This window comes from Schistocerca nitens, unplaced genomic scaffold (genome assembly GCF_023898315.1).
Source record: "Schistocerca nitens isolate TAMUIC-IGC-003100 unplaced genomic scaffold, iqSchNite1.1 HiC_scaffold_48, whole genome shotgun sequence".
Classification (NCBI taxonomy): Eukaryota; Metazoa; Arthropoda; class Insecta; order Orthoptera; family Acrididae; genus Schistocerca; species Schistocerca nitens.
This window is the reverse complement of record NW_026045598.1, coordinates 1-23636: the sequence shown is the minus strand read 5'-3', so window position 1 is coordinate 23636 and position 23636 is coordinate 1. Positions and strand designations below refer to the sequence as shown.

Here is a 23636-nt window from a genome sequence, read left to right as displayed (position 1 = left end):
TTTTCCTTATCGCTTCTCGGCCTTTTGGCTAAGATCAAAGTGTAGTATCTGTTCTTATCAGCTTAGTATCTGATACGTCCTGCATCGCAGGACCAGAATATTAAACTCATTTTTGGCTCATGACGGAGTGCTAGGGGCTTGCTCCACCTCTGTCGCGGGTTGGCCCGGCATTGCAGTACCGCCGGGATCGGCCCACCTAAAATTAATTAAAACATAGCCTGAAATGGGTTAATATTCTGCAGTGATCAGATATTCAGCTGGTGACAAAACTTGTCGTAGATGTCGATGTCCCCAGTAGTTAGCTGCTTACACACCACGTATTGTTTTAATTAATTTAGATTATCTTAAGTACTTTTTTTTTCTTTTTTTTTTGCTGTGTGCTTGACCGCTCTTGCAGCCGCATTACACTAGGCTGGTAATTTATGGGGGCACAGGACAGTGCCTTCGGATGCCTCGATGGCGTCTCTTATGGTCCGGCCACAGATAATTTTAAATAAATTTTTTGGAGTTATGACCTTAGCTCCTCGCGAACGTCGTCGTCGTCGCCGCCGCCGCACGCACGCAGAATACGTGTGTACACACACACACACACATATGCAGTTGGCGGTGGACGATGTAAGCACTCGGCTAGGTGTAGCTCGCGCCGGCCTCGCGACGGTCTAGCTCGCGCCGGCCTGGCGCTGCTGTGGGGCGGCGTCACGGCTTCTCCGCTGCCCTGGCAGCTAGCGGCGTTCAAATGGGAGTCGCAGTTTACTCTTCGACATGGAGGCTAGTACTGGGCTGTTGATGAGTGCTCTCGTGAAATGTCGTTCCTTCCGGCACTCGCTTTTGCGATGTTTTCGACGGTCGCCTGTTGCCATATCGGCCCGTACCACCGTGTGTCACTCCCACATGTGGAGCGCACACGCTGCAAGCATTTAGGCCCTTCCACTGCGGATTTTCCTTATCGCTTCTCGGCCTTTTGGCTAAGATCAAAGTGTAGTATCTGTTCTTATCAGCTTAGTATCTGATACGTCCTGCATCGCAGGACCAGAATATTAAACTCATTTTTGGCTCATGACGGAGTGCTAGGGGCTTGCTCCACCTCTGTCGCGGGTTGGCCCGGCATTGCAGTACCGCCGGGATCGGCCCACCTAAAATTAATTAAAACATAGCCTGAAATGGGTTAATATTCTGCAGTGATCAGATATTCAGCTGGTGACAAAACTTGTCGTAGATGTCGATGTCCCCAGTAGTTAGCTGCTTACACACCACGTATTGTTTTAATTAATTTAGATTATCTTAAGTACTTTTTTTTTCTTTTTTTTTTGCTGTGTGCTTGACCGCTCTTGCAGCCGCATTACACTAGGCTGGTAATTTATGGGGGCACAGGACAGTGCCTTCGGATGCCTCGATGGCGTCTCTTATGGTCCGGCCACAAATAATTTTAAATAATTTTTTTGGAGTTATGACCTTAGCTCCTCGCGAACGTCGTCGCCGCCGCCGCCGCCGCCGCCGCCGCACGCACGCAGAATACGTGTGTACACACACACACACACATATGCAGTTGGCGGTGGACGATGTAAGCACTCGGCTAGGTGTAGCTTGCGCCGGCCTCGCGACGGTCTAGCTCGCGCCGTCCTGGCGCTGCTGTGGGGCGGCGTCACGGCTTCTCCGCTGCCCTGGCAGCTAGCGGCGTTCAAATGGGAGTCGCAGTTTACTCTTCGACATGGAGGCTAGTACTGGGCTGTTGATGAGTGCTCTCGTGAAATGTCGTTCCTTCCGGCACTCGCTTTTGCGATGTTTTCGACGGTCGCCTGTTGCCATATCGGCCCGTACCACCGTGTGTCACTCCCACATGTGGAGCGCACACGCTGCAAGCATTTAGGCCCTTCCACTGCGGATTTTCCTTATCGCTTCTCGGCCTTTTGGCTAAGATCAAAGTGTAGTATCTGTTCTTATCAGCTTAGTATCTGATACGTCCTGCATCGCAGGACCAGAATATTAAACTCATTTTTGGCTCATGACGGAGTGCTAGGGGCTTGCTCCACCTCTGTCGCGGGTTGGCCCGGCATTGCAGTACCGCCGGGATCGGCCCACCTAAAATTAATTAAAACATAGCCTGAAATGGGTTAATATTCTGCAGTGATCAGATATTCAGCTGGTGACAAAACTTGTCGTAGATGTCGATGTCCCCAGTAGTTAGCTGCTTACACACCACGTATTGTTTTAATTAATTTAGATTATCTTAAGTACTTTTTTTTTCTTTTTTTTTTGCTGTGTGCTTGACCGCTCTTGCAGCCGCATTACACTAGGCTGGTAATTTATGGGGGCACAGGACAGTGCCTTCGGATGCCTCGATGGCGTCTCTTATGGTCCGGCCACAAATAATTTTAAATAATTTTTTTGGAGTTATGACCTTAGCTCCTCGCGAACGTCGTCGCCGCCGCCGCCGCCGCCGCCGCCGCACGCACGCAGAATACGTGTGTACACACACACACACACATATGCAGTTGGCGGTGGACGATGTAAGCACTCGGCTAGGTGTAGCTTGCGCCGGCCTCGCGACGGTCTAGCTCGCGCCGTCCTGGCGCTGCTGTGGGGCGGCGTCACGGCTTCTCCGCTGCCCTGGCAGCTAGCGGCGTTCAAATGGGAGTCGCAGTTTACTCTTCGACATGGAGGCTAGTACTGGGCTGTTGATGAGTGCTCTCGTGAAATGTCGTTCCTTCCGGCACTCGCTTTTGCGATGTTTTCGACGGTCGCCTGTTGCCATATCGGCCCGTACCACCGTGTGTCACTCCCACATGTGGAGCGCACACGCTGCAAGCATTTAGGCCCTTCCACTGCGGATTTTCCTTATCGCTTCTCGGCCTTTTGGCTAAGATCAAAGTGTAGTATCTGTTCTTATCAGCTTAGTATCTGATACGTCCTGCATCGCAGGACCAGAATATTAAACTCATTTTTGGCTCATGACGGAGTGCTAGGGGCTTGCTCCACCTCTGTCGCGGGTTGGCCCGGCATTGCAGTACCGCCGGGATCGGCCCACCTAAAATTAATTAAAACATAGCCTGAAATGGGTTAATATTCTGCAGTGATCAGATATTCAGCTGGTGACAAAACTTGTCGTAGATGTCGATGTCCCCAGTAGTTAGCTGCTTACACACCACGTATTGTTTTAATTAATTTAGATTATCTTAAGTACTTTTTTTTTCTTTTTTTTTTGCTGTGTGCTTGACCGCTCTTGCAGCCGCATTACACTAGGCTGGTAATTTATGGGGGCACAGGACAGTGCCTTCGGATGCCTCGATGGCGTCTCTTATGGTCCGGCCACAGATAATTTTAAATAAATTTTTTGGAGTTATGACCTTAGCTCCTCGCGAACGTCGTCGTCGTCGCCGCCGCCGCACGCACGCAGAATACGTGTGTACACACACACACACACATATGCAGTTGGCGGTGGACGATGTAAGCACTCGGCTAGGTGTAGCTCGCGCCGGCCTCGCGACGGTCTAGCTCGCGCCGGCCTGGCGCTGCTGTGGGGCGGCGTCACGGCTTCTCCGCTGCCCTGGCAGCTAGCGGCGTTCAAATGGGAGTCGCAGTTTACTCTTCGACATGGAGGCTAGTACTGGGCTGTTGATGAGTGCTCTCGTGAAATGTCGTTCCTTCCGGCACTCGCTTTTGCGATGTTTTCGACGGTCGCCTGTTGCCATATCGGCCCGTACCACCGTGTGTCACTCCCACATGTGGAGCGCACACGCTGCAAGCATTTAGGCCCTTCCACTGCGGATTTTCCTTATCGCTTCTCGGCCTTTTGGCTAAGATCAAAGTGTAGTATCTGTTCTTATCAGCTTAGTATCTGATACGTCCTGCATCGCAGGACCAGAATATTAAACTCATTTTTGGCTCATGACGGAGTGCTAGGGGCTTGCTCCACCTCTGTCGCGGGTTGGCCCGGCATTGCAGTACCGCCGGGATCGGCCCACCTAAAATTAATTAAAACATAGCCTGAAATGGGTTAATATTCTGCAGTGATCAGATATTCAGCTGGTGACAAAACTTGTCGTAGATGTCGATGTCCCCAGTAGTTAGCTGCTTACACACCACGTATTGTTTTAATTAATTTAGATTATCTTAAGTACTTTTTTTTTCTTTTTTTTTTGCTGTGTGCTTGACCGCTCTTGCAGCCGCATTACACTAGGCTGGTAATTTATGGGGGCACAGGACAGTGCCTTCGGATGCCTCGATGGCGTCTCTTATGGTCCGGCCACAAATAATTTTAAATAATTTTTTTGGAGTTATGACCTTAGCTCCTCGCGAACGTCGTCGCCGCCGCCGCCGCCGCCGCCGCCGCACGCACGCAGAATACGTGTGTACACACACACACACACACATATGCAGTTGGCGGTGGACGATGTAAGCACTCGGCTAGGTGTAGCTTGCGCCGGCCTCGCGACGGTCTAGCTCGCGCCGTCCTGGCGCTGCTGTGGGGCGGCGTCACGGCTTCTCCGCTGCCCTGGCAGCTAGCGGCGTTCAAATGGGAGTCGCAGTTTACTCTTCGACATGGAGGCTAGTACTGGGCTGTTGATGAGTGCTCTCGTGAAATGTCGTTCCTTCCGGCACTCGCTTTTGCGATGTTTTCGACGGTCGCCTGTTGCCATATCGGCCCGTACCACCGTGTGTCACTCCCACATGTGGAGCGCACACGCTGCAAGCATTTAGGCCCTTCCACTGCGGATTTTCCTTATCGCTTCTCGGCCTTTTGGCTAAGATCAAAGTGTAGTATCTGTTCTTATCAGCTTAGTATCTGATACGTCCTGCATCGCAGGACCAGAATATTAAACTCATTTTTGGCTCATGACGGAGTGCTAGGGGCTTGCTCCACCTCTGTCGCGGGTTGGCCCGGCATTGCAGTACCGCCGGGATCGGCCCACCTAAAATTAATTAAAACATAGCCTGAAATGGGTTAATATTCTGCAGTGATCAGATATTCAGCTGGTGACAAAACTTGTCGTAGATGTCGATGTCCCCAGTAGTTAGCTGCTTACACACCACGTATTGTTTTAATTAATTTAGATTATCTTAAGTACTTTTTTTTTCTTTTTTTTTTGCTGTGTGCTTGACCGCTCTTGCAGCCGCATTACACTAGGCTGGTAATTTATGGGGGCACAGGACAGTGCCTTCGGATGCCTCGATGGCGTCTCTTATGGTCCGGCCACAAATAATTTTAAATAATTTTTTTGGAGTTATGACCTTAGCTCCTCGCGAACGTCGTCGCCGCCGCCGCCGCCGCCGCCGCCGCACGCACGCAGAATACGTGTGTACACACACACACACACATATGCAGTTGGCGGTGGACGATGTAAGCACTCGGCTAGGTGTAGCTTGCGCCGGCCTCGCGACGGTCTAGCTCGCGCCGTCCTGGCGCTGCTGTGGGGCGGCGTCACGGCTTCTCCGCTGCCCTGGCAGCTAGCGGCGTTCAAATGGGAGTCGCAGTTTACTCTTCGACATGGAGGCTAGTACTGGGCTGTTGATGAGTGCTCTCGTGAAATGTCGTTCCTTCCGGCACTCGCTTTTGCGATGTTTTCGACGGTCGCCTGTTGCCATATCGGCCCGTACCACCGTGTGTCACTCCCACATGTGGAGCGCACACGCTGCAAGCATTTAGGCCCTTCCACTGCGGATTTTCCTTATCGCTTCTCGGCCTTTTGGCTAAGATCAAAGTGTAGTATCTGTTCTTATCAGCTTAGTATCTGATACGTCCTGCATCGCAGGACCAGAATATTAAACTCATTTTTGGCTCATGACGGAGTGCTAGGGGCTTGCTCCACCTCTGTCGCGGGTTGGCCCGGCATTGCAGTACCGCCGGGATCGGCCCACCTAAAATTAATTAAAACATAGCCTGAAATGGGTTAATATTCTGCAGTGATCAGATATTCAGCTGGTGACAAAACTTGTCGTAGATGTCGATGTCCCCAGTAGTTAGCTGCTTACACACCACGTATTGTTTTAATTAATTTAGATTATCTTAAGTACTTTTTTTTTCTTTTTTTTTTGCTGTGTGCTTGACCGCTCTTGCAGCCGCATTACACTAGGCTGGTAATTTATGGGGGCACAGGACAGTGCCTTCGGATGCCTCGATGGCGTCTCTTATGGTCCGGCCACAAATAATTTTAAATAATTTTTTTGGAGTTATGACCTTAGCTCCTCGCGAACGTCGTCGCCGCCGCCGCCGCCGCCGCCGCCGCACGCACGCAGAATACGTGTGTACACACACACACACACATATGCAGTTGGCGGTGGACGATGTAAGCACTCGGCTAGGTGTAGCTTGCGCCGGCCTCGCGACGGTCTAGCTCGCGCCGTCCTGGCGCTGCTGTGGGGCGGCGTCACGGCTTCTCCGCTGCCCTGGCAGCTAGCGGCGTTCAAATGGGAGTCGCAGTTTACTCTTCGACATGGAGGCTAGTACTGGGCTGTTGATGAGTGCTCTCGTGAAATGTCGTTCCTTCCGGCACTCGCTTTTGCGATGTTTTCGACGGTCGCCTGTTGCCATATCGGCCCGTACCACCGTGTGTCACTCCCACATGTGGAGCGCACACGCTGCAAGCATTTAGGCCCTTCCACTGCGGATTTTCCTTATCGCTTCTCGGCCTTTTGGCTAAGATCAAAGTGTAGTATCTGTTCTTATCAGCTTAGTATCTGATACGTCCTGCATCGCAGGACCAGAATATTAAACTCATTTTTGGCTCATGACGGAGTGCTAGGGGCTTGCTCCACCTCTGTCGCGGGTTGGCCCGGCATTGCAGTACCGCCGGGATCGGCCCACCTAAAATTAATTAAAACATAGCCTGAAATGGGTTAATATTCTGCAGTGATCAGATATTCAGCTGGTGACAAAACTTGTCGTAGATGTCGATGTCCCCAGTAGTTAGCTGCTTACACACCACGTATTGTTTTAATTAATTTAGATTATCTTAAGTACTTTTTTTTTCTTTTTTTTTTGCTGTGTGCTTGACCGCTCTTGCAGCCGCATTACACTAGGCTGGTAATTTATGGGGGCACAGGACAGTGCCTTCGGATGCCTCGATGGCGTCTCTTATGGTCCGGCCACAGATAATTTTAAATAAATTTTTTGGAGTTATGACCTTAGCTCCTCGCGAACGTCGTCGTCGTCGCCGCCGCCGCACGCACGCAGAATACGTGTGTACACACACACACACACATATGCAGTTGGCGGTGGACGATGTAAGCACTCGGCTAGGTGTAGCTCGCGCCGGCCTCGCGACGGTCTAGCTCGCGCCGGCCTGGCGCTGCTGTGGGGCGGCGTCACGGCTTCTCCGCTGCCCTGGCAGCTAGCGGCGTTCAAATGGGAGTCGCAGTTTACTCTTCGACATGGAGGCTAGTACTGGGCTGTTGATGAGTGCTCTCGTGAAATGTCGTTCCTTCCGGCACTCGCTTTTGCGATGTTTTCGACGGTCGCCTGTTGCCATATCGGCCCGTACCACCGTGTGTCACTCCCACATGTGGAGCGCACACGCTGCAAGCATTTAGGCCCTTCCACTGCGGATTTTCCTTATCGCTTCTCGGCCTTTTGGCTAAGATCAAAGTGTAGTATCTGTTCTTATCAGCTTAGTATCTGATACGTCCTGCATCGCAGGACCAGAATATTAAACTCATTTTTGGCTCATGACGGAGTGCTAGGGGCTTGCTCCACCTCTGTCGCGGGTTGGCCCGGCATTGCAGTACCGCCGGGATCGGCCCACCTAAAATTAATTAAAACATAGCCTGAAATGGGTTAATATTCTGCAGTGATCAGATATTCAGCTGGTGACAAAACTTGTCGTAGATGTCGATGTCCCCAGTAGTTAGCTGCTTACACACCACGTATTGTTTTAATTAATTTAGATTATCTTAAGTACTTTTTTTTTCTTTTTTTTTTGCTGTGTGCTTGACCGCTCTTGCAGCCGCATTACACTAGGCTGGTAATTTATGGGGGCACAGGACAGTGCCTTCGGATGCCTCGATGGCGTCTCTTATGGTCCGGCCACAAATAATTTTAAATAATTTTTTTGGAGTTATGACCTTAGCTCCTCGCGAACGTCGTCGCCGCCGCCGCCGCCGCCGCCGCCGCACGCACGCAGAATACGTGTGTACACACACACACACACATATGCAGTTGGCGGTGGACGATGTAAGCACTCGGCTAGGTGTAGCTTGCGCCGGCCTCGCGACGGTCTAGCTCGCGCCGTCCTGGCGCTGCTGTGGGGCGGCGTCACGGCTTCTCCGCTGCCCTGGCAGCTAGCGGCGTTCAAATGGGAGTCGCAGTTTACTCTTCGACATGGAGGCTAGTACTGGGCTGTTGATGAGTGCTCTCGTGAAATGTCGTTCCTTCCGGCACTCGCTTTTGCGATGTTTTCGACGGTCGCCTGTTGCCATATCGGCCCGTACCACCGTGTGTCACTCCCACATGTGGAGCGCACACGCTGCAAGCATTTAGGCCCTTCCACTGCGGATTTTCCTTATCGCTTCTCGGCCTTTTGGCTAAGATCAAAGTGTAGTATCTGTTCTTATCAGCTTAGTATCTGATACGTCCTGCATCGCAGGACCAGAATATTAAACTCATTTTTGGCTCATGACGGAGTGCTAGGGGCTTGCTCCACCTCTGTCGCGGGTTGGCCCGGCATTGCAGTACCGCCGGGATCGGCCCACCTAAAATTAATTAAAACATAGCCTGAAATGGGTTAATATTCTGCAGTGATCAGATATTCAGCTGGTGACAAAACTTGTCGTAGATGTCGATGTCCCCAGTAGTTAGCTGCTTACACACCACGTATTGTTTTAATTAATTTAGATTATCTTAAGTACTTTTTTTTTCTTTTGTTTTTGCTGTGTGCTTGACCGCTCTTGCAGCCGCATTACACTAGGCTGGTAATTTATGGGGGCACAGGACAGTGCCTTCGGATGCCTCGATGGCGTCTCTTATGGTCCGGCCACAAATAATTTTAAATAATTTTTTTGGAGTTATGACCTTAGCTCCTCGCGAACGTCGTCGCCGCCGCCGCCGCCGCCGCACGCACGCAGAATACGTGTGTACACACACACACACACATATGCAGTTGGCGGTGGACGATGTAAGCACTCGGCTAGGTGTAGCTTGCGCCGGCCTCGCGACGGTCTAGCTCGCGCCGTCCTGGCGCTGCTGTGGGGCGGCGTCACGGCTTCTCCGCTGCCCTGGCAGCTAGCGGCGTTCAAATGGGAGTCGCAGTTTACTCTTCGACATGGAGGCTAGTACTGGGCTGTTGATGAGTGCTCTCGTGAAATGTCGTTCCTTCCGGCACTCGCTTTTGCGATGTTTTCGACGGTCGCCTGTTGCCATATCGGCCCGTACCACCGTGTGTCACTCCCACATGTGGAGCGCACACGCTGCAAGCATTTAGGCCCTTCCACTGCGGATTTTCCTTATCGCTTCTCGGCCTTTTGGCTAAGATCAAAGTGTAGTATCTGTTCTTATCAGCTTAGTATCTGATACGTCCTGCATCGCAGGACCAGAATATTAAACTCATTTTTGGCTCATGACGGAGTGCTAGGGGCTTGCTCCACCTCTGTCGCGGGTTGGCCCGGCATTGCAGTACCGCCGGGATCGGCCCACCTAAAATTAATTAAAACATAGCCTGAAATGGGTTAATATTCTGCAGTGATCAGATATTCAGCTGGTGACAAAACTTGTCGTAGATGTCGATGTCCCCAGTAGTTAGCTGCTTACACACCACGTATTGTTTTAATTAATTTAGATTATCTTAAGTACTTTTTTTTTCTTTTTTTTTTGCTGTGTGCTTGACCGCTCTTGCAGCCGCATTACACTAGGCTGGTAATTTATGGGGGCACAGGACAGTGCCTTCGGATGCCTCGATGGCGTCTCTTATGGTCCGGCCACAAATAATTTTAAATAATTTTTTTGGAGTTATGACCTTAGCTCCTCGCGAACGTCGTCGCCGCCGCCGCCGCCGCCGCCGCCGCACGCACGCAGAATACGTGTGTACACACACACACACACATATGCAGTTGGCGGTGGACGATGTAAGCACTCGGCTAGGTGTAGCTTGCGCCGGCCTCGCGACGGTCTAGCTCGCGCCGTCCTGGCGCTGCTGTGGGGCGGCGTCACGGCTTCTCCGCTGCCCTGGCAGCTAGCGGCGTTCAAATGGGAGTCGCAGTTTACTCTTCGACATGGAGGCTAGTACTGGGCTGTTGATGAGTGCTCTCGTGAAATGTCGTTCCTTCCGGCACTCGCTTTTGCGATGTTTTCGACGGTCGCCTGTTGCCATATCGGCCCGTACCACCGTGTGTCACTCCCACATGTGGAGCGCACACGCTGCAAGCATTTAGGCCCTTCCACTGCGGATTTTCCTTATCGCTTCTCGGCCTTTTGGCTAAGATCAAAGTGTAGTATCTGTTCTTATCAGCTTAGTATCTGATACGTCCTGCATCGCAGGACCAGAATATTAAACTCATTTTTGGCTCATGACGGAGTGCTAGGGGCTTGCTCCACCTCTGTCGCGGGTTGGCCCGGCATTGCAGTACCGCCGGGATCGGCCCACCTAAAATTAATTAAAACATAGCCTGAAATGGGTTAATATTCTGCAGTGATCAGATATTCAGCTGGTGACAAAACTTGTCGTAGATGTCGATGTCCCCAGTAGTTAGCTGCTTACACACCACGTATTGTTTTAATTAATTTAGATTATCTTAAGTACTTTTTTTTTCTTTTTTTTTTGCTGTGTGCTTGACCGCTCTTGCAGCCGCATTACACTAGGCTGGTAATTTATGGGGGCACAGGACAGTGCCTTCGGATGCCTCGATGGCGTCTCTTATGGTCCGGCCACAAATAATTTTAAATAATTTTTTTGGAGTTATGACCTTAGCTCCTCGCGAACGTCGTCGCCGCCGCCGCCGCCGCCGCCGCCGCACGCACGCAGAATACGTGTGTACACACACACACACACATATGCAGTTGGCGGTGGACGATGTAAGCACTCGGCTAGGTGTAGCTTGCGCCGGCCTCGCGACGGTCTAGCTCGCGCCGTCCTGGCGCTGCTGTGGGGCGGCGTCACGGCTTCTCCGCTGCCCTGGCAGCTAGCGGCGTTCAAATGGGAGTCGCAGTTTACTCTTCGACATGGAGGCTAGTACTGGGCTGTTGATGAGTGCTCTCGTGAAATGTCGTTCCTTCCGGCACTCGCTTTTGCGATGTTTTCGACGGTCGCCTGTTGCCATATCGGCCCGTACCACCGTGTGTCACTCCCACATGTGGAGCGCACACGCTGCAAGCATTTAGGCCCTTCCACTGCGGATTTTCCTTATCGCTTCTCGGCCTTTTGGCTAAGATCAAAGTGTAGTATCTGTTCTTATCAGCTTAGTATCTGATACGTCCTGCATCGCAGGACCAGAATATTAAACTCATTTTTGGCTCATGACGGAGTGCTAGGGGCTTGCTCCACCTCTGTCGCGGGTTGGCCCGGCATTGCAGTACCGCCGGGATCGGCCCACCTAAAATTAATTAAAACATAGCCTGAAATGGGTTAATATTCTGCAGTGATCAGATATTCAGCTGGTGACAAAACTTGTCGTAGATGTCGATGTCCCCAGTAGTTAGCTGCTTACACACCACGTATTGTTTTAATTAATTTAGATTATCTTAAGTACTTTTTTTTTCTTTTTTTTTTGCTGTGTGCTTGACCGCTCTTGCAGCCGCATTACACTAGGCTGGTAATTTATGGGGGCACAGGACAGTGCCTTCGGATGCCTCGATGGCGTCTCTTATGGTCCGGCCACAAATAATTTTAAATAATTTTTTTGGAGTTATGACCTTAGCTCCTCGCGAACGTCGTCGCCGCCGCCGCCGCCGCCGCCGCCGCACGCACGCAGAATACGTGTGTACACACACACACACACATATGCAGTTGGCGGTGGACGATGTAAGCACTCGGCTAGGTGTAGCTTGCGCCGGCCTCGCGACGGTCTAGCTCGCGCCGTCCTGGCGCTGCTGTGGGGCGGCGTCACGGCTTCTCCGCTGCCCTGGCAGCTAGCGGCGTTCAAATGGGAGTCGCAGTTTACTCTTCGACATGGAGGCTAGTACTGGGCTGTTGATGAGTGCTCTCGTGAAATGTCGTTCCTTCCGGCACTCGCTTTTGCGATGTTTTCGACGGTCGCCTGTTGCCATATCGGCCCGTACCACCGTGTGTCACTCCCACATGTGGAGCGCACACGCTGCAAGCATTTAGGCCCTTCCACTGCGGATTTTCCTTATCGCTTCTCGGCCTTTTGGCTAAGATCAAAGTGTAGTATCTGTTCTTATCAGCTTAGTATCTGATACGTCCTGCATCGCAGGACCAGAATATTAAACTCATTTTTGGCTCATGACGGAGTGCTAGGGGCTTGCTCCACCTCTGTCGCGGGTTGGCCCGGCATTGCAGTACCGCCGGGATCGGCCCACCTAAAATTAATTAAAACATAGCCTGAAATGGGTTAATATTCTGCAGTGATCAGATATTCAGCTGGTGACAAAACTTGTCGTAGATGTCGATGTCCCCAGTAGTTAGCTGCTTACACACCACGTATTGTTTTAATTAATTTAGATTATCTTAAGTACTTTTTTTTTCTTTTTTTTTTGCTGTGTGCTTGACCGCTCTTGCAGCCGCATTACACTAGGCTGGTAATTTATGGGGGCACAGGACAGTGCCTTCGGATGCCTCGATGGCGTCTCTTATGGTCCGGCCACAGATAATTTTAAATAAATTTTTTGGAGTTATGACCTTAGCTCCTCGCGAACGTCGTCGTCGTCGCCGCCGCCGCACGCACGCAGAATACGTGTGTACACACACACACACACATATGCAGTTGGCGGTGGACGATGTAAGCACTCGGCTAGGTGTAGCTCGCGCCGGCCTCGCGACGGTCTAGCTCGCGCCGGCCTGGCGCTGCTGTGGGGCGGCGTCACGGCTTCTCCGCTGCCCTGGCAGCTAGCGGCGTTCAAATGGGAGTCGCAGTTTACTCTTCGACATGGAGGCTAGTACTGGGCTGTTGATGAGTGCTCTCGTGAAATGTCGTTCCTTCCGGCACTCGCTTTTGCGATGTTTTCGACGGTCGCCTGTTGCCATATCGGCCCGTACCACCGTGTGTCACTCCCACATGTGGAGCGCACACGCTGCAAGCATTTAGGCCCTTCCACTGCGGATTTTCCTTATCGCTTCTCGGCCTTTTGGCTAAGATCAAAGTGTAGTATCTGTTCTTATCAGCTTAGTATCTGATACGTCCTGCATCGCAGGACCAGAATATTAAACTCATTTTTGGCTCATGACGGAGTGCTAGGGGCTTGCTCCACCTCTGTCGCGGGTTGGCCCGGCATTGCAGTACCGCCGGGATCGGCCCACCTAAAATTAATTAAAACATAGCCTGAAATGGGTTAATATTCTGCAGTGATCAGATATTCAGCTGGTGACAAAACTTGTCGTAGATGTCGATGTCCCCAGTAGTTAGCTGCTTACACACCACGTATTGTTTTAATTAATTTAGATTATCTTAAGTACTTTTTTTTTCTTTTTTTTTTGCTGTGTGCTTGACCGCTCTTGCAGCCGCATTACACTAGGCTGGTAATTTATGGGGGCACAGGACAGTGCCTTCGGATGCCTCGATGGCGTCTCTTATGGTCCGGCCACAAATAATTTTAAATAATTTTTTTGGAGTTATGACCTTAGCTCCTCGCGAACGTCGTCGCCGCCGCCGCCGCCGCCGCCGCCGCACGCACGCAGAATACGTGTGTACACACACACACACACATATGCAGTTGGCGGTGGACGATGTAAGCACTCGGCTAGGTGTAGCTTGCGCCGGCCTCGCGACGGTCTAGCTCGCGCCGTCCTGGCGCTGCTGTGGGGCGGCGTCACGGCTTCTCCGCTGCCCTGGCAGCTAGCGGCGTTCAAATGGGAGTCGCAGTTTACTCTTCGACATGGAGGCTAGTACTGGGCTGTTGATGAGTGCTCTCGTGAAATGTCGTTCCTTCCGGCACTCGCTTTTGCGATGTTTTCGACGGTCGCCTGTTGCCATATCGGCCCGTACCACCGTGTGTCACTCCCACATGTGGAGCGCACACGCTGCAAGCATTTAGGCCCTTCCACTGCGGATTTTCCTTATCGCTTCTCGGCCTTTTGGCTAAGATCAAAGTGTAGTATCTGTTCTTATCAGCTTAGTATCTGATACGTCCTGCATCGCAGGACCAGAATATTAAACTCATTTTTGGCTCATGACGGAGTGCTAGGGGCTTGCTCCACCTCTGTCGCGGGTTGGCCCGGCATTGCAGTACCGCCGGGATCGGCCCACCTAAAATTAATTAAAACATAGCCTGAAATGGGTTAATATTCTGCAGTGATCAGATATTCAGCTGGTGACAAAACTTGTCGTAGATGTCGATGTCCCCAGTAGTTAGCTGCTTACACACCACGTATTGTTTTAATTAATTTAGATTATCTTAAGTACTTTTTTTTTCTTTTTTTTTTGCTGTGTGCTTGACCGCTCTTGCAGCCGCATTACACTAGGCTGGTAATTTATGGGGGCACAGGACAGTGCCTTCGGATGCCTCGATGGCGTCTCTTATGGTCCGGCCACAAATAATTTTAAATAATTTTTTTGGAGTTATGACCTTAGCTCCTCGCGAACGTCGTCGCCGCCGCCGCCGCCGCCGCCGCCGCACGCACGCAGAATACGTGTGTACACACACACACACACATATGCAGTTGGCGGTGGACGATGTAAGCACTCGGCTAGGTGTAGCTTGCGCCGGCCTCGCGACGGTCTAGCTCGCGCCGTCCTGGCGCTGCTGTGGGGCGGCGTCACGGCTTCTCCGCTGCCCTGGCAGCTAGCGGCGTTCAAATGGGAGTCGCAGTTTACTCTTCGACATGGAGGCTAGTACTGGGCTGTTGATGAGTGCTCTCGTGAAATGTCGTTCCTTCCGGCACTCGCTTTTGCGATGTTTTCGACGGTCGCCTGTTGCCATATCGGCCCGTACCACCGTGTGTCACTCCCACATGTGGAGCGCACACGCTGCAAGCATTTAGGCCCTTCCACTGCGGATTTTCCTTATCGCTTCTCGGCCTTTTGGCTAAGATCAAAGTGTAGTATCTGTTCTTATCAGCTTAGTATCTGATACGTCCTGCATCGCAGGACCAGAATATTAAACTCATTTTTGGCTCATGACGGAGTGCTAGGGGCTTGCTCCACCTCTGTCGCGGGTTGGCCCGGCATTGCAGTACCGCCGGGATCGGCCCACCTAAAATTAATTAAAACATAGCCTGAAATGGGTTAATATTCTGCAGTGATCAGATATTCAGCTGGTGACAAAACTTGTCGTAGATGTCGATGTCCCCAGTAGTTAGCTGCTTACACACCACGTATTGTTTTAATTAATTTAGATTATCTTAAGTACTTTTTTTTTCTTTTTTTTTTGCTGTGTGCTTGACCGCTCTTGCAGCCGCATTACACTAGGCTGGTAATTTATGGGGGCACAGGACAGTGCCTTCGGATGCCTCGATGGCGTCTCTTATGGTCCGGCCACAAATAATTTTAAATAATTTTTTTGGAGTTATGACCTTAGCTCCTCGCGAACGTCGTCGCCGCCGCCGCCGCCGCCGCACGCACGCAGAATACGTGTGTACACACACACACACACATATGCAGTTGGCGGTGGACGATGTAAGCACTCGGCTAGGTGTAGCTTGCGCCGGCCTCGCGACGGTCTAGCTCGCGCCGTCCTGGCGCTGCTGTGGGGCGGCGTCACGGCTTCTCCGCTGCCCTGGCAGCTAGCGGCGTTCAAATGGGAGTCGCAGTTTACTCTTCGACATGGAGGCTAGTACTGGGCTGTTGATGAGTGCTCTCGTGAAATGTCGTTCCTTCCGGCACTCGCTTTTGCGATGTTTTCGACGGTCGCCTGTTGCCATATCGGCCCGTACCACCGTGTGTCACTCCCACATGTGGAGCGCACACGCTGCAAGCATTTAGGCCCTTCCACTGCGGATTTTCCTTATCGCTTCTCGGCCTTTTGGCTAAGATCAAAGTGTAGTATCTGTTCTTATCAGCTTAGTATCTGATACGTCCTGCATCGCAGGACCAGAATATTAAACTCATTTTTGGCTCATGACGGAGTGCTAGGGGCTTGCTCCACCTCTGTCGCGGGTTGGCCCGGCATTGCAGTACCGCCGGGATCGGCCCACCTAAAATTAATTAAAACATAGCCTGAAATGGGTTAATATTCTGCAGTGATCAGATATTCAGCTGGTGACAAAACTTGTCGTAGATGTCGATGTCCCCAGTAGTTAGCTGCTTACACACCACGTATTGTTTTAATTAATTTAGATTATCTTAAGTACTTTTTTTTTCTTTTTTTTTTGCTGTGTGCTTGACCGCTCTTGCAGCCGCATTACACTAGGCTGGTAATTTATGGGGGCACAGGACAGTGCCTTCGGATGCCTCGATGGCGTCTCTTATGGTCCGGCCACAAATAATTTTAAATAATTTTTTTGGAGTTATGACCTTAGCTCCTCGCGAACGTCGTCGCCGCCGCCGCCGCCGCCGCCGCCGCACGCACGCAGAATACGTGTGTACACACACACACACACATATGCAGTTGGCGGTGGACGATGTAAGCACTCGGCTAGGTGTAGCTCGCGCCGGCCTCGCGACGGTCTAGCTCGCGCCGGCCTGGCGCTGCTGTGGGGCGGCGTCACGGCTTCTCCGCTGCCCTGGCAGCTAGCGGCGTTCAAATGGGAGTCGCAGTTTACTCTTCGACATGGAGGCTAGTACTGGGCTGTTGATGAGTGCTCTCGTGAAATGTCGTTCCTTCCGGCACTCGCTTTTGCGATGTTTTCGACGGTCGCCTGTTGCCATATCGGCCCGTACCACCGTGTGTCACTCCCACATGTGGAGCGCACACGCTGCAAGCATTTAGGCCCTTCCACTGCGGATTTTCCTTATCGCTTCTCGGCCTTTTGGCTAAGATCAAAGTGTAGTATCTGTTCTTATCAGCTTAGTATCTGATACGTCCTGCATCGCAGGACCAGAATATTAAACTCATTTTTGGCTCATGACGGAGTGCTAGGGGCTTGCTCCACCTCTGTCGCGGGTTGGCCCGGCATTGCAGTACCGCCGGGATCGGCCCACCTAAAATTAATTAAAACATAGCCTGAAATGGGTTAATATTCTGCAGTGATCAGATATTCAGCTGGTGACAAAACTTGTCGTAGATGTCGATGTCCCCAGTAGTTAGCTGCTTACACACCACGTATTGTTTTAATTAATTTAGATTATCTTAAGTACTTTTTTTTTCTTTTTTTTTTGCTGTGTGCTTGACCGCTCTTGCAGCCGCATTACACTAGGCTGGTAATTTATGGGGGCACAGGACAGTGCCTTCGGATGCCTCGATGGCGTCTCTTATGGTCCGGCCACAAATAATTTTAAATAATTTTTTTGGAGTTATGACCTTAGCTCCTCGCGAACGTCGTCGCCGCCGCCGCCGCCGCCGCCGCCGCACGCACGCAGAATACGTGTGTACACACACACACACACATATGCAGTTGGCGGTGGACGATGTAAGCACTCGGCTAGGTGTAGCTTGCGCCGGCCTCGCGACGGTCTAGCTCGCGCCGTCCTGGCGCTGCTGTGGGGCGGCGTCACGGCTTCTCCGCTGCCCTGGCAGCTAGCGGCGTTCAAATGGGAGTCGCAGTTTACTCTTCGACATGGAGGCTAGTACTGGGCTGTTGATGAGTGCTCTCGTGAAATGTCGTTCCTTCCGGCACTCGCTTTTGCGATGTTTTCGACGGTCGCCTGTTGCCATATCGGCCCGTACCACCGTGTGTCACTCCCACATGTGGAGCGCACACGCTGCAAGCATTTAGGCCCTTCCACTGCGGATTTTCCTTATCGCTTCTCGGCCTTTTGGCTAAGATCAAAGTGTAGTATCTGTTCTTATCAGCTTAGTATCTGATACGTCCTGCATCGCAGGACCAGAATATTAAACTCATTTTTGGCTCATGACGGAGTGCTAGGGGCTTGCTCCACCTCTGTCGCGGGTTGGCCCGGCATTGCAGTACCGCCGGGATCGGCCCACCTAAAATTAATTAAAACATAGCCTGAAATGGGTTAATATTCTGCAGTGATCAGATATTCAGCTGGTGACAAAACTTGTCGTAGATGTCGATGTCCCCAGTAGTTAGCTGCTTACACACCACGTATTGTTTTAATTAATTTAGATTATCTTAAGTACTTTTTTTTTCTTTTTTTTTTGCTGTGTGCTTGACCGCTCTTGCAGCCGCATTACACTAGGCTGGTAATTTATGGGGGCACAGGACAGTGCCTTCGGATGCCTCGATGGCGTCTCTTATGGTCCGGCCACAAATAATTTTAAATAATTTTTTTGGAGTTATGACCTTAGCTCCTCGCGAACGTCGTCGCCGCCGCCGCCGCCGCCGCCGCCGCACGCACGCAGAATACGTGTGTACACACACACACACACATATGCAGTTGGCGGTGGACGATGTAAGCACTCGGCTAGGTGTAGCTTGCGCCGGCCTCGCGACGGTCTAGCTCGCGCCGTCCTGGCGCTGCTGTGGGGCGGCGTCACGGCTTCTCCGCTGCCCTGGCAGCTAGCGGCGTTCAAATGGGAGTCGCAGTTTACTCTTCGACATGGAGGCTAGTACTGGGCTGTTGATGAGTGCTCTCGTGAAATGTCGTTCCTTCCGGCACTCGCTTTTGCGATGTTTTCGACGGTCGCCTGTTGCCATATCGGCCCGTACCACCGTGTGTCACTCCCACATGTGGAGCGCACACGCTGCAAGCATTTAGGCCCTTCCACTGCGGATTTTCCTTATCGCTTCTCGGCCTTTTGGCTAAGATCAAAGTGTAGTATCTGTTCTTATCAGCTTAGTATCTGATACGTCCTGCATCGCAGGACCAGAATATTAAACTCATTTTTGGCTCATGACGGAGTGCTAGGGGCTTGCTCCACCTCTGTCGCGGGTTGGCCCGGCATTGCAGTACCGCCGGGATCGGCCCACCTAAAATTAATTAAAACATAGCCTGAAATGGGTTAATATTCTGCAGTGATCAGATATTCAGCTGGTGACAAAACTTGTCGTAGATGTCGATGTCCCCAGTAGTTAGCTGCTTACACACCACGTATTGTTTTAATTAATTTAGATTATCTTAAGTACTTTTTTTTTCTTTTTTTTTTGCTGTGTGCTTGACCGCTCTTGCAGCCGCATTACACTAGGCTGGTAATTTATGGGGGCACAGGACAGTGCCTTCGGATGCCTCGATGGCGTCTCTTATGGTCCGGCCACAAATAATTTTAAATAATTTTTTTGGAGTTATGACCTTAGCTCCTCGCGAACGTCGTCGCCGCCGCCGCCGCCGCCGCACGCACGCAGAATACGTGTGTACACACACACACACACATATGCAGTTGGCGGTGGACGATGTAAGCACTCGGCTAGGTGTAGCTTGCGCCGGCCTCGCGACGGTCTAGCTCGCGCCGTCCTGGCGCTGCTGTGGGGCGGCGTCACGGCTTCTCCGCTGCCCTGGCAGCTAGCGGCGTTCAAATGGGAGTCGCAGTTTACTCTTCGACATGGAGGCTAGTACTGGGCTGTTGATGAGTGCTCTCGTGAAATGTCGTTCCTTCCGGCACTCGCTTTTGCGATGTTTTCGACGGTCGCCTGTTGCCATATCGGCCCGTACCACCGTGTGTCACTCCCACATGTGGAGCGCACACGCTGCAAGCATTTAGGCCCTTCCACTGCGGATTTTCCTTATCGCTTCTCGGCCTTTTGGCTAAGATCAAAGTGTAGTATCTGTTCTTATCAGCTTAGTATCTGATACGTCCTGCATCGCAGGACCAGAATATTAAACTCATTTTTGGCTCATGACGGAGTGCTAGGGGCTTGCTCCACCTCTGTCGCGGGTTGGCCCGGCATTGCAGTACCGCCGGGATCGGCCCACCTAAAATTAATTAAAACATAGCCTGAAATGGGTTAATATTCTGCAGTGATCAGATATTCAGCTGGTGACAAAACTTGTCGTAGATGTCGATGTCCCCAGTAGTTAGCTGCTTACACACCACGTATTGTTTTAATTAATTTAGATTATCTTAAGTACTTTTTTTTTCTTTTTTTTTTGCTGTGTGCTTGACCGCTCTTGCAGCCGCATTACACTAGGCTGGTAATTTATGGGGGCACAGGACAGTGCCTTCGGATGCCTCGATGGCGTCTCTTATGGTCCGGCCACAAATAATTTTAAATAATTTTTTTGGAGTTATGACCTTAGCTCCTCGCGAACGTCGTCGCCGCCGCCGCCGCCGCCGCCGCCGCACGCACGCAGAATACGTGTGTACACACACACACACACATATGCAGTTGGCGGTGGACGATGTAAGCACTCGGCTAGGTGTAGCTTGCGCCGGCCTCGCGACGGTCTAGCTCGCGCCGTCCTGGCGCTGCTGTGGGGCGGCGTCACGGCTTCTCCGCTGCCCTGGCAGCTAGCGGCGTTCAAATGGGAGTCGCAGTTTACTCTTCGACATGGAGGCTAGTACTGGGCTGTTGATGAGTGCTCTCGTGAAATGTCGTTCCTTCCGGCACTCGCTTTTGCGATGTTTTCGACGGTCGCCTGTTGCCATATCGGCCCGTACCACCGTGTGTCACTCCCACATGTGGAGCGCACACGCTGCAAGCATTTAGGCCCTTCCACTGCGGATTTTCCTTATCGCTTCTCGGCCTTTTGGCTAAGATCAAAGTGTAGTATCTGTTCTTATCAGCTTAGTATCTGATACGTCCTGCATCGCAGGACCAGAATATTAAACTCATTTTTGGCTCATGACGGAGTGCTAGGGGCTTGCTCCACCTCTGTCGCGGGTTGGCCCGGCATTGCAGTACCGCCGGGATCGGCCCACCTAAAATTAATTAAAACATAGCCTGAAATGGGTTAATATTCTGCAGTGATCAGATATTCAGCTGGTGACAAAACTTGTCGTAGATGTCGATGTCCCCAGTAGTTAGCTGCTTACACACCACGTATTGTTTTAATTAATTTAGATTATCTTAAGTACTTTTTTTTTCTTTTTTTTTTGCTGTGTGCTTGACCGCTCTTGCAGCCGCATTACACTAGGCTGGTAATTTATGGGGGCACAGGACAGTGCCTTCGGATGCCTCGATGGCGTCTCTTATGGTCCGGCCACAAATAATTTTAAATAATTTTTTTGGAGTTATGACCTTAGCTCCTCGCGAACGTCGTCGCCGCCGCCGCCGCCGCCGCCGCCGCACGCACGCAGAATACGTGTGTACACACACACACACACATATGCAGTTGGCGGTGGACGATGTAAGCACTCGGCTAGGTGTAGCTTGCGCCGGCCTCGCGACGGTCTAGCTCGCGCCGTCCTGGCGCTGCTGTGGGGCGGCGTCACGGCTTCTCCGCTGCCCTGGCAGCTAGCGGCGTTCAAATGGGAGTCGCAGTTTACTCTTCGACATGGAGGCTAGTACTGGGCTGTTGATGAGTGCTCTCGTGAAATGTCGTTCCTTCCGGCACTCGCTTTTGCGATGTTTTCGACGGTCGCCTGTTGCCATATCGGCCCGTACCACCGTGTGTCACTCCCACATGTGGAGCGCACACGCTGCAAGCATTTAGGCCCTTCCACTGCGGATTTTCCTTATCGCTTCTCGGCCTTTTGGCTAAGATCAAAGTGTAGTATCTGTTCTTATCAGCTTAGTATCTGATACGTCCTGCATCGCAGGACCAGAATATTAAACTCATTTTTGGCTCATGACGGAGTGCTAGGGGCTTGCTCCACCTCTGTCGCGGGTTGGCCCGGCATTGCAGTACCGCCGGGATCGGCCCACCTAAAATTAATTAAAACATAGCCTGAAATGGGTTAATATTCTGCAGTGATCAGATATTCAGCTGGTGACAAAACTTGTCGTAGATGTCGATGTCCCCAGTAGTTAGCTGCTTACACACCACGTATTGTTTTAATTAATTTAGATTATCTTAAGTACTTTTTTTTTCTTTTTTTTTTGCTGTGTGCTTGACCGCTCTTGCAGCCGCATTACACTAGGCTGGTAATTTATGGGGGCACAGGACAGTGCCTTCGGATGCCTCGATGGCGTCTCTTATGGTCCGGCCACAAATAATTTTAAATAATTTTTTTGGAGTTATGACCTTAGCTCCTCGCGAACGTCGTCGCCGCCGCCGCCGCCGCCGCACGCACGCAGAATACGTGTGTACACACACACACACACATATGCAGTTGGCGGTGGACGATGTAAGCACTCGGCTAGGTGTAGCTTGCGCCGGCCTCGCGACGGTCTAGCTCGCGCCGTCCTGGCGCTGCTGTGGGGCGGCGTCACGGCTTCTCCGCTGCCCTGGCAGCTAGCGGCGTTCAAATGGGAGTCGCAGTTTACTCTTCGACATGGAGGCTAGTACTGGGCTGTTGATGAGTGCTCTCGTGAAATGTCGTTCCTTCCGGCACTCGCTTTTGCGATGTTTTCGACGGTCGCCTGTTGCCATATCGGCCCGTACCACCGTGTGTCACTCCCACATGTGGAGCGCACACGCTGCAAGCATTTAGGCCCTTCCACTGCGGATTTTCCTTATCGCTTCTCGGCCTTTTGGCTAAGATCAAAGTGTAGTATCTGTTCTTATCAGCTTAGTATCTGATACGTCCTGCATCGCAGGACCAGAATATTAAACTCATTTTTGGCTCATGACGGAGTGCTAGGGGCTTGCTCCACCTCTGTCGCGGGTTGGCCCGGCATTGCAGTACCGCCGGGATCGGCCCACCTAAAATTAATTAAAACATAGCCTGAAATGGGTTAATATTCTGCAGTGATCAGATATTCAGCTGGTGACAAAACTTGTCGTAGATGTCGATGTCCCCAGTAGTTAGCTGCTTACACACCACGTATTGTTTTAATTAATTTAGATTATCTTAAGTACTTTTTTTTTCTTTTTTTTTTGCTGTGTGCTTGACCGCTCTTGCAGCCGCATTACACTAGGCTGGTAATTTATGGGGGCACAGGACAGTGCCTTCGGATGCCTCGATGGCGTCTCTTATGGTCCGGCCACAGATAATTTTAAATAAATTTTTTGGAGTTATGACCTTAGCTCCTCGCGAACGTCGTCGTCGTCGCCGCCGCCGCACGCACGCAGAATACGTGTGTACACACACACACACACATATGCAGTTGGCGGTGGACGATGTAAGCACTCGGCTAGGTGTAGCTCGCGCCGGCCTCGCGACGGTCTAGCTCGCGCCGGCCTGGCGCTGCTGTGGGGCGGCGTCACGGCTTCTCCGCTGCCCTGGCAGCTAGCGGCGTTCAAATGGGAGTCGCAGTTTACTCTTCGACATGGAGGCTAGTACTGGGCTGTTGATGAGTGCTCTCGTGAAATGTCGTTCCTTCCGGCACTCGCTTTTGCGATGTTTTCGACGGTCGCCTGTTGCCATATCGGCCCGTACCACCGTGTGTCACTCCCACATGTGGAGCGCACACGCTGCAAGCATTTAGGCCCTTCCACTGCGGATTTTCCTTATCGCTTCTCGGCCTTTTGGCTAAGATCAAAGTGTAGTATCTGTT

At 51.6% G+C, this 23636-nt stretch overlaps 25 non-coding genes and 1 pseudogene across 25 annotated transcripts; all 26 read left to right on the top strand.

Moving 5' to 3' along the window:
* Nucleotides 1–8: 8 nt before the first annotated feature.
* LOC126216960 (U2 spliceosomal RNA) lies at nucleotides 9–201 on the top strand. Its single transcript, XR_007542285.1, has one exon. It is a non-coding gene; the product is annotated as a U2 spliceosomal RNA (small nuclear RNA).
* A 744-nt stretch (nucleotides 202–945) lies between these two features.
* LOC126216958 (U2 spliceosomal RNA) lies at nucleotides 946–1138 on the top strand. Its single transcript, XR_007542284.1, has one exon. It is a non-coding gene; the product is annotated as a U2 spliceosomal RNA (small nuclear RNA).
* Nucleotides 1139–1891: 753 nt separating this feature from the next.
* LOC126216957 (U2 spliceosomal RNA) lies at nucleotides 1892–2084 on the top strand. The gene has a single exon (XR_007542283.1). It is a non-coding gene; the product is annotated as a U2 spliceosomal RNA (small nuclear RNA).
* A 753-nt stretch (nucleotides 2085–2837) lies between these two features.
* On the top strand, nucleotides 2838–3030 carry LOC126216956 (U2 spliceosomal RNA). Its single transcript, XR_007542282.1, has one exon. It is a non-coding gene; the product is annotated as a U2 spliceosomal RNA (small nuclear RNA).
* Nucleotides 3031–3774: 744 nt separating this feature from the next.
* Nucleotides 3775–3967, top strand: LOC126216955 (U2 spliceosomal RNA). Its single transcript, XR_007542281.1, has one exon. It is a non-coding gene; the product is annotated as a U2 spliceosomal RNA (small nuclear RNA).
* A 755-nt stretch (nucleotides 3968–4722) lies between these two features.
* LOC126216954 (U2 spliceosomal RNA) lies at nucleotides 4723–4915 on the top strand. The gene has a single exon (XR_007542280.1). It is a non-coding gene; the product is annotated as a U2 spliceosomal RNA (small nuclear RNA).
* Nucleotides 4916–5668: 753 nt separating this feature from the next.
* On the top strand, nucleotides 5669–5861 carry LOC126216953 (U2 spliceosomal RNA). Its single transcript, XR_007542279.1, has one exon. It is a non-coding gene; the product is annotated as a U2 spliceosomal RNA (small nuclear RNA).
* Nucleotides 5862–6614: 753 nt separating this feature from the next.
* Nucleotides 6615–6807, top strand: LOC126216952 (U2 spliceosomal RNA). Its single transcript, XR_007542278.1, has one exon. It is a non-coding gene; the product is annotated as a U2 spliceosomal RNA (small nuclear RNA).
* Nucleotides 6808–7551: 744 nt separating this feature from the next.
* LOC126216951 (U2 spliceosomal RNA) lies at nucleotides 7552–7744 on the top strand. Its single transcript, XR_007542277.1, has one exon. It is a non-coding gene; the product is annotated as a U2 spliceosomal RNA (small nuclear RNA).
* A 753-nt stretch (nucleotides 7745–8497) lies between these two features.
* LOC126216950 (U2 spliceosomal RNA) lies at nucleotides 8498–8690 on the top strand. The gene has a single exon (XR_007542276.1). It is a non-coding gene; the product is annotated as a U2 spliceosomal RNA (small nuclear RNA).
* Nucleotides 8691–9437: 747 nt separating this feature from the next.
* Nucleotides 9438–9630, top strand: LOC126216947 (U2 spliceosomal RNA). Its single transcript, XR_007542274.1, has one exon. It is a non-coding gene; the product is annotated as a U2 spliceosomal RNA (small nuclear RNA).
* A 753-nt stretch (nucleotides 9631–10383) lies between these two features.
* LOC126216946 (U2 spliceosomal RNA) lies at nucleotides 10384–10576 on the top strand. Its single transcript, XR_007542273.1, has one exon. It is a non-coding gene; the product is annotated as a U2 spliceosomal RNA (small nuclear RNA).
* A 753-nt stretch (nucleotides 10577–11329) lies between these two features.
* Nucleotides 11330–11522, top strand: LOC126216945 (U2 spliceosomal RNA). The gene has a single exon (XR_007542272.1). It is a non-coding gene; the product is annotated as a U2 spliceosomal RNA (small nuclear RNA).
* Nucleotides 11523–12275: 753 nt separating this feature from the next.
* On the top strand, nucleotides 12276–12468 carry LOC126216944 (U2 spliceosomal RNA). The gene has a single exon (XR_007542271.1). It is a non-coding gene; the product is annotated as a U2 spliceosomal RNA (small nuclear RNA).
* Nucleotides 12469–13212: 744 nt separating this feature from the next.
* Nucleotides 13213–13405, top strand: LOC126216943 (U2 spliceosomal RNA). The gene has a single exon (XR_007542270.1). It is a non-coding gene; the product is annotated as a U2 spliceosomal RNA (small nuclear RNA).
* Nucleotides 13406–14158: 753 nt separating this feature from the next.
* On the top strand, nucleotides 14159–14351 carry LOC126216942 (U2 spliceosomal RNA). The gene has a single exon (XR_007542269.1). It is a non-coding gene; the product is annotated as a U2 spliceosomal RNA (small nuclear RNA).
* Nucleotides 14352–15104: 753 nt separating this feature from the next.
* Nucleotides 15105–15297, top strand: LOC126216941 (U2 spliceosomal RNA). Its single transcript, XR_007542268.1, has one exon. It is a non-coding gene; the product is annotated as a U2 spliceosomal RNA (small nuclear RNA).
* A 747-nt stretch (nucleotides 15298–16044) lies between these two features.
* LOC126216940 (U2 spliceosomal RNA) lies at nucleotides 16045–16237 on the top strand. The gene has a single exon (XR_007542267.1). It is a non-coding gene; the product is annotated as a U2 spliceosomal RNA (small nuclear RNA).
* A 753-nt stretch (nucleotides 16238–16990) lies between these two features.
* Nucleotides 16991–17183, top strand: LOC126216939 (U2 spliceosomal RNA). The gene has a single exon (XR_007542266.1). It is a non-coding gene; the product is annotated as a U2 spliceosomal RNA (small nuclear RNA).
* A 753-nt stretch (nucleotides 17184–17936) lies between these two features.
* Nucleotides 17937–18129, top strand: LOC126216938 (U2 spliceosomal RNA). Its single transcript, XR_007542265.1, has one exon. It is a non-coding gene; the product is annotated as a U2 spliceosomal RNA (small nuclear RNA).
* Nucleotides 18130–18882: 753 nt separating this feature from the next.
* On the top strand, nucleotides 18883–19075 carry LOC126216964 (U2 spliceosomal RNA). The gene has a single exon (XR_007542288.1). It is a non-coding gene; the product is annotated as a U2 spliceosomal RNA (small nuclear RNA).
* A 747-nt stretch (nucleotides 19076–19822) lies between these two features.
* On the top strand, nucleotides 19823–20015 carry LOC126216963 (U2 spliceosomal RNA). Its single transcript, XR_007542287.1, has one exon. It is a non-coding gene; the product is annotated as a U2 spliceosomal RNA (small nuclear RNA).
* Nucleotides 20016–20768: 753 nt separating this feature from the next.
* On the top strand, nucleotides 20769–20961 carry LOC126216961 (U2 spliceosomal RNA). Its single transcript, XR_007542286.1, has one exon. It is a non-coding gene; the product is annotated as a U2 spliceosomal RNA (small nuclear RNA).
* A 753-nt stretch (nucleotides 20962–21714) lies between these two features.
* Nucleotides 21715–21907, top strand: LOC126216949 (U2 spliceosomal RNA). The gene has a single exon (XR_007542275.1). It is a non-coding gene; the product is annotated as a U2 spliceosomal RNA (small nuclear RNA).
* A 747-nt stretch (nucleotides 21908–22654) lies between these two features.
* On the top strand, nucleotides 22655–22847 carry LOC126216936 (U2 spliceosomal RNA). Its single transcript, XR_007542264.1, has one exon. It is a non-coding gene; the product is annotated as a U2 spliceosomal RNA (small nuclear RNA).
* Nucleotides 22848–23591: 744 nt separating this feature from the next.
* LOC126216962 (U2 spliceosomal RNA) lies at nucleotides 23592–23636 on the top strand (annotated as a pseudogene; the record flags this gene model as incomplete).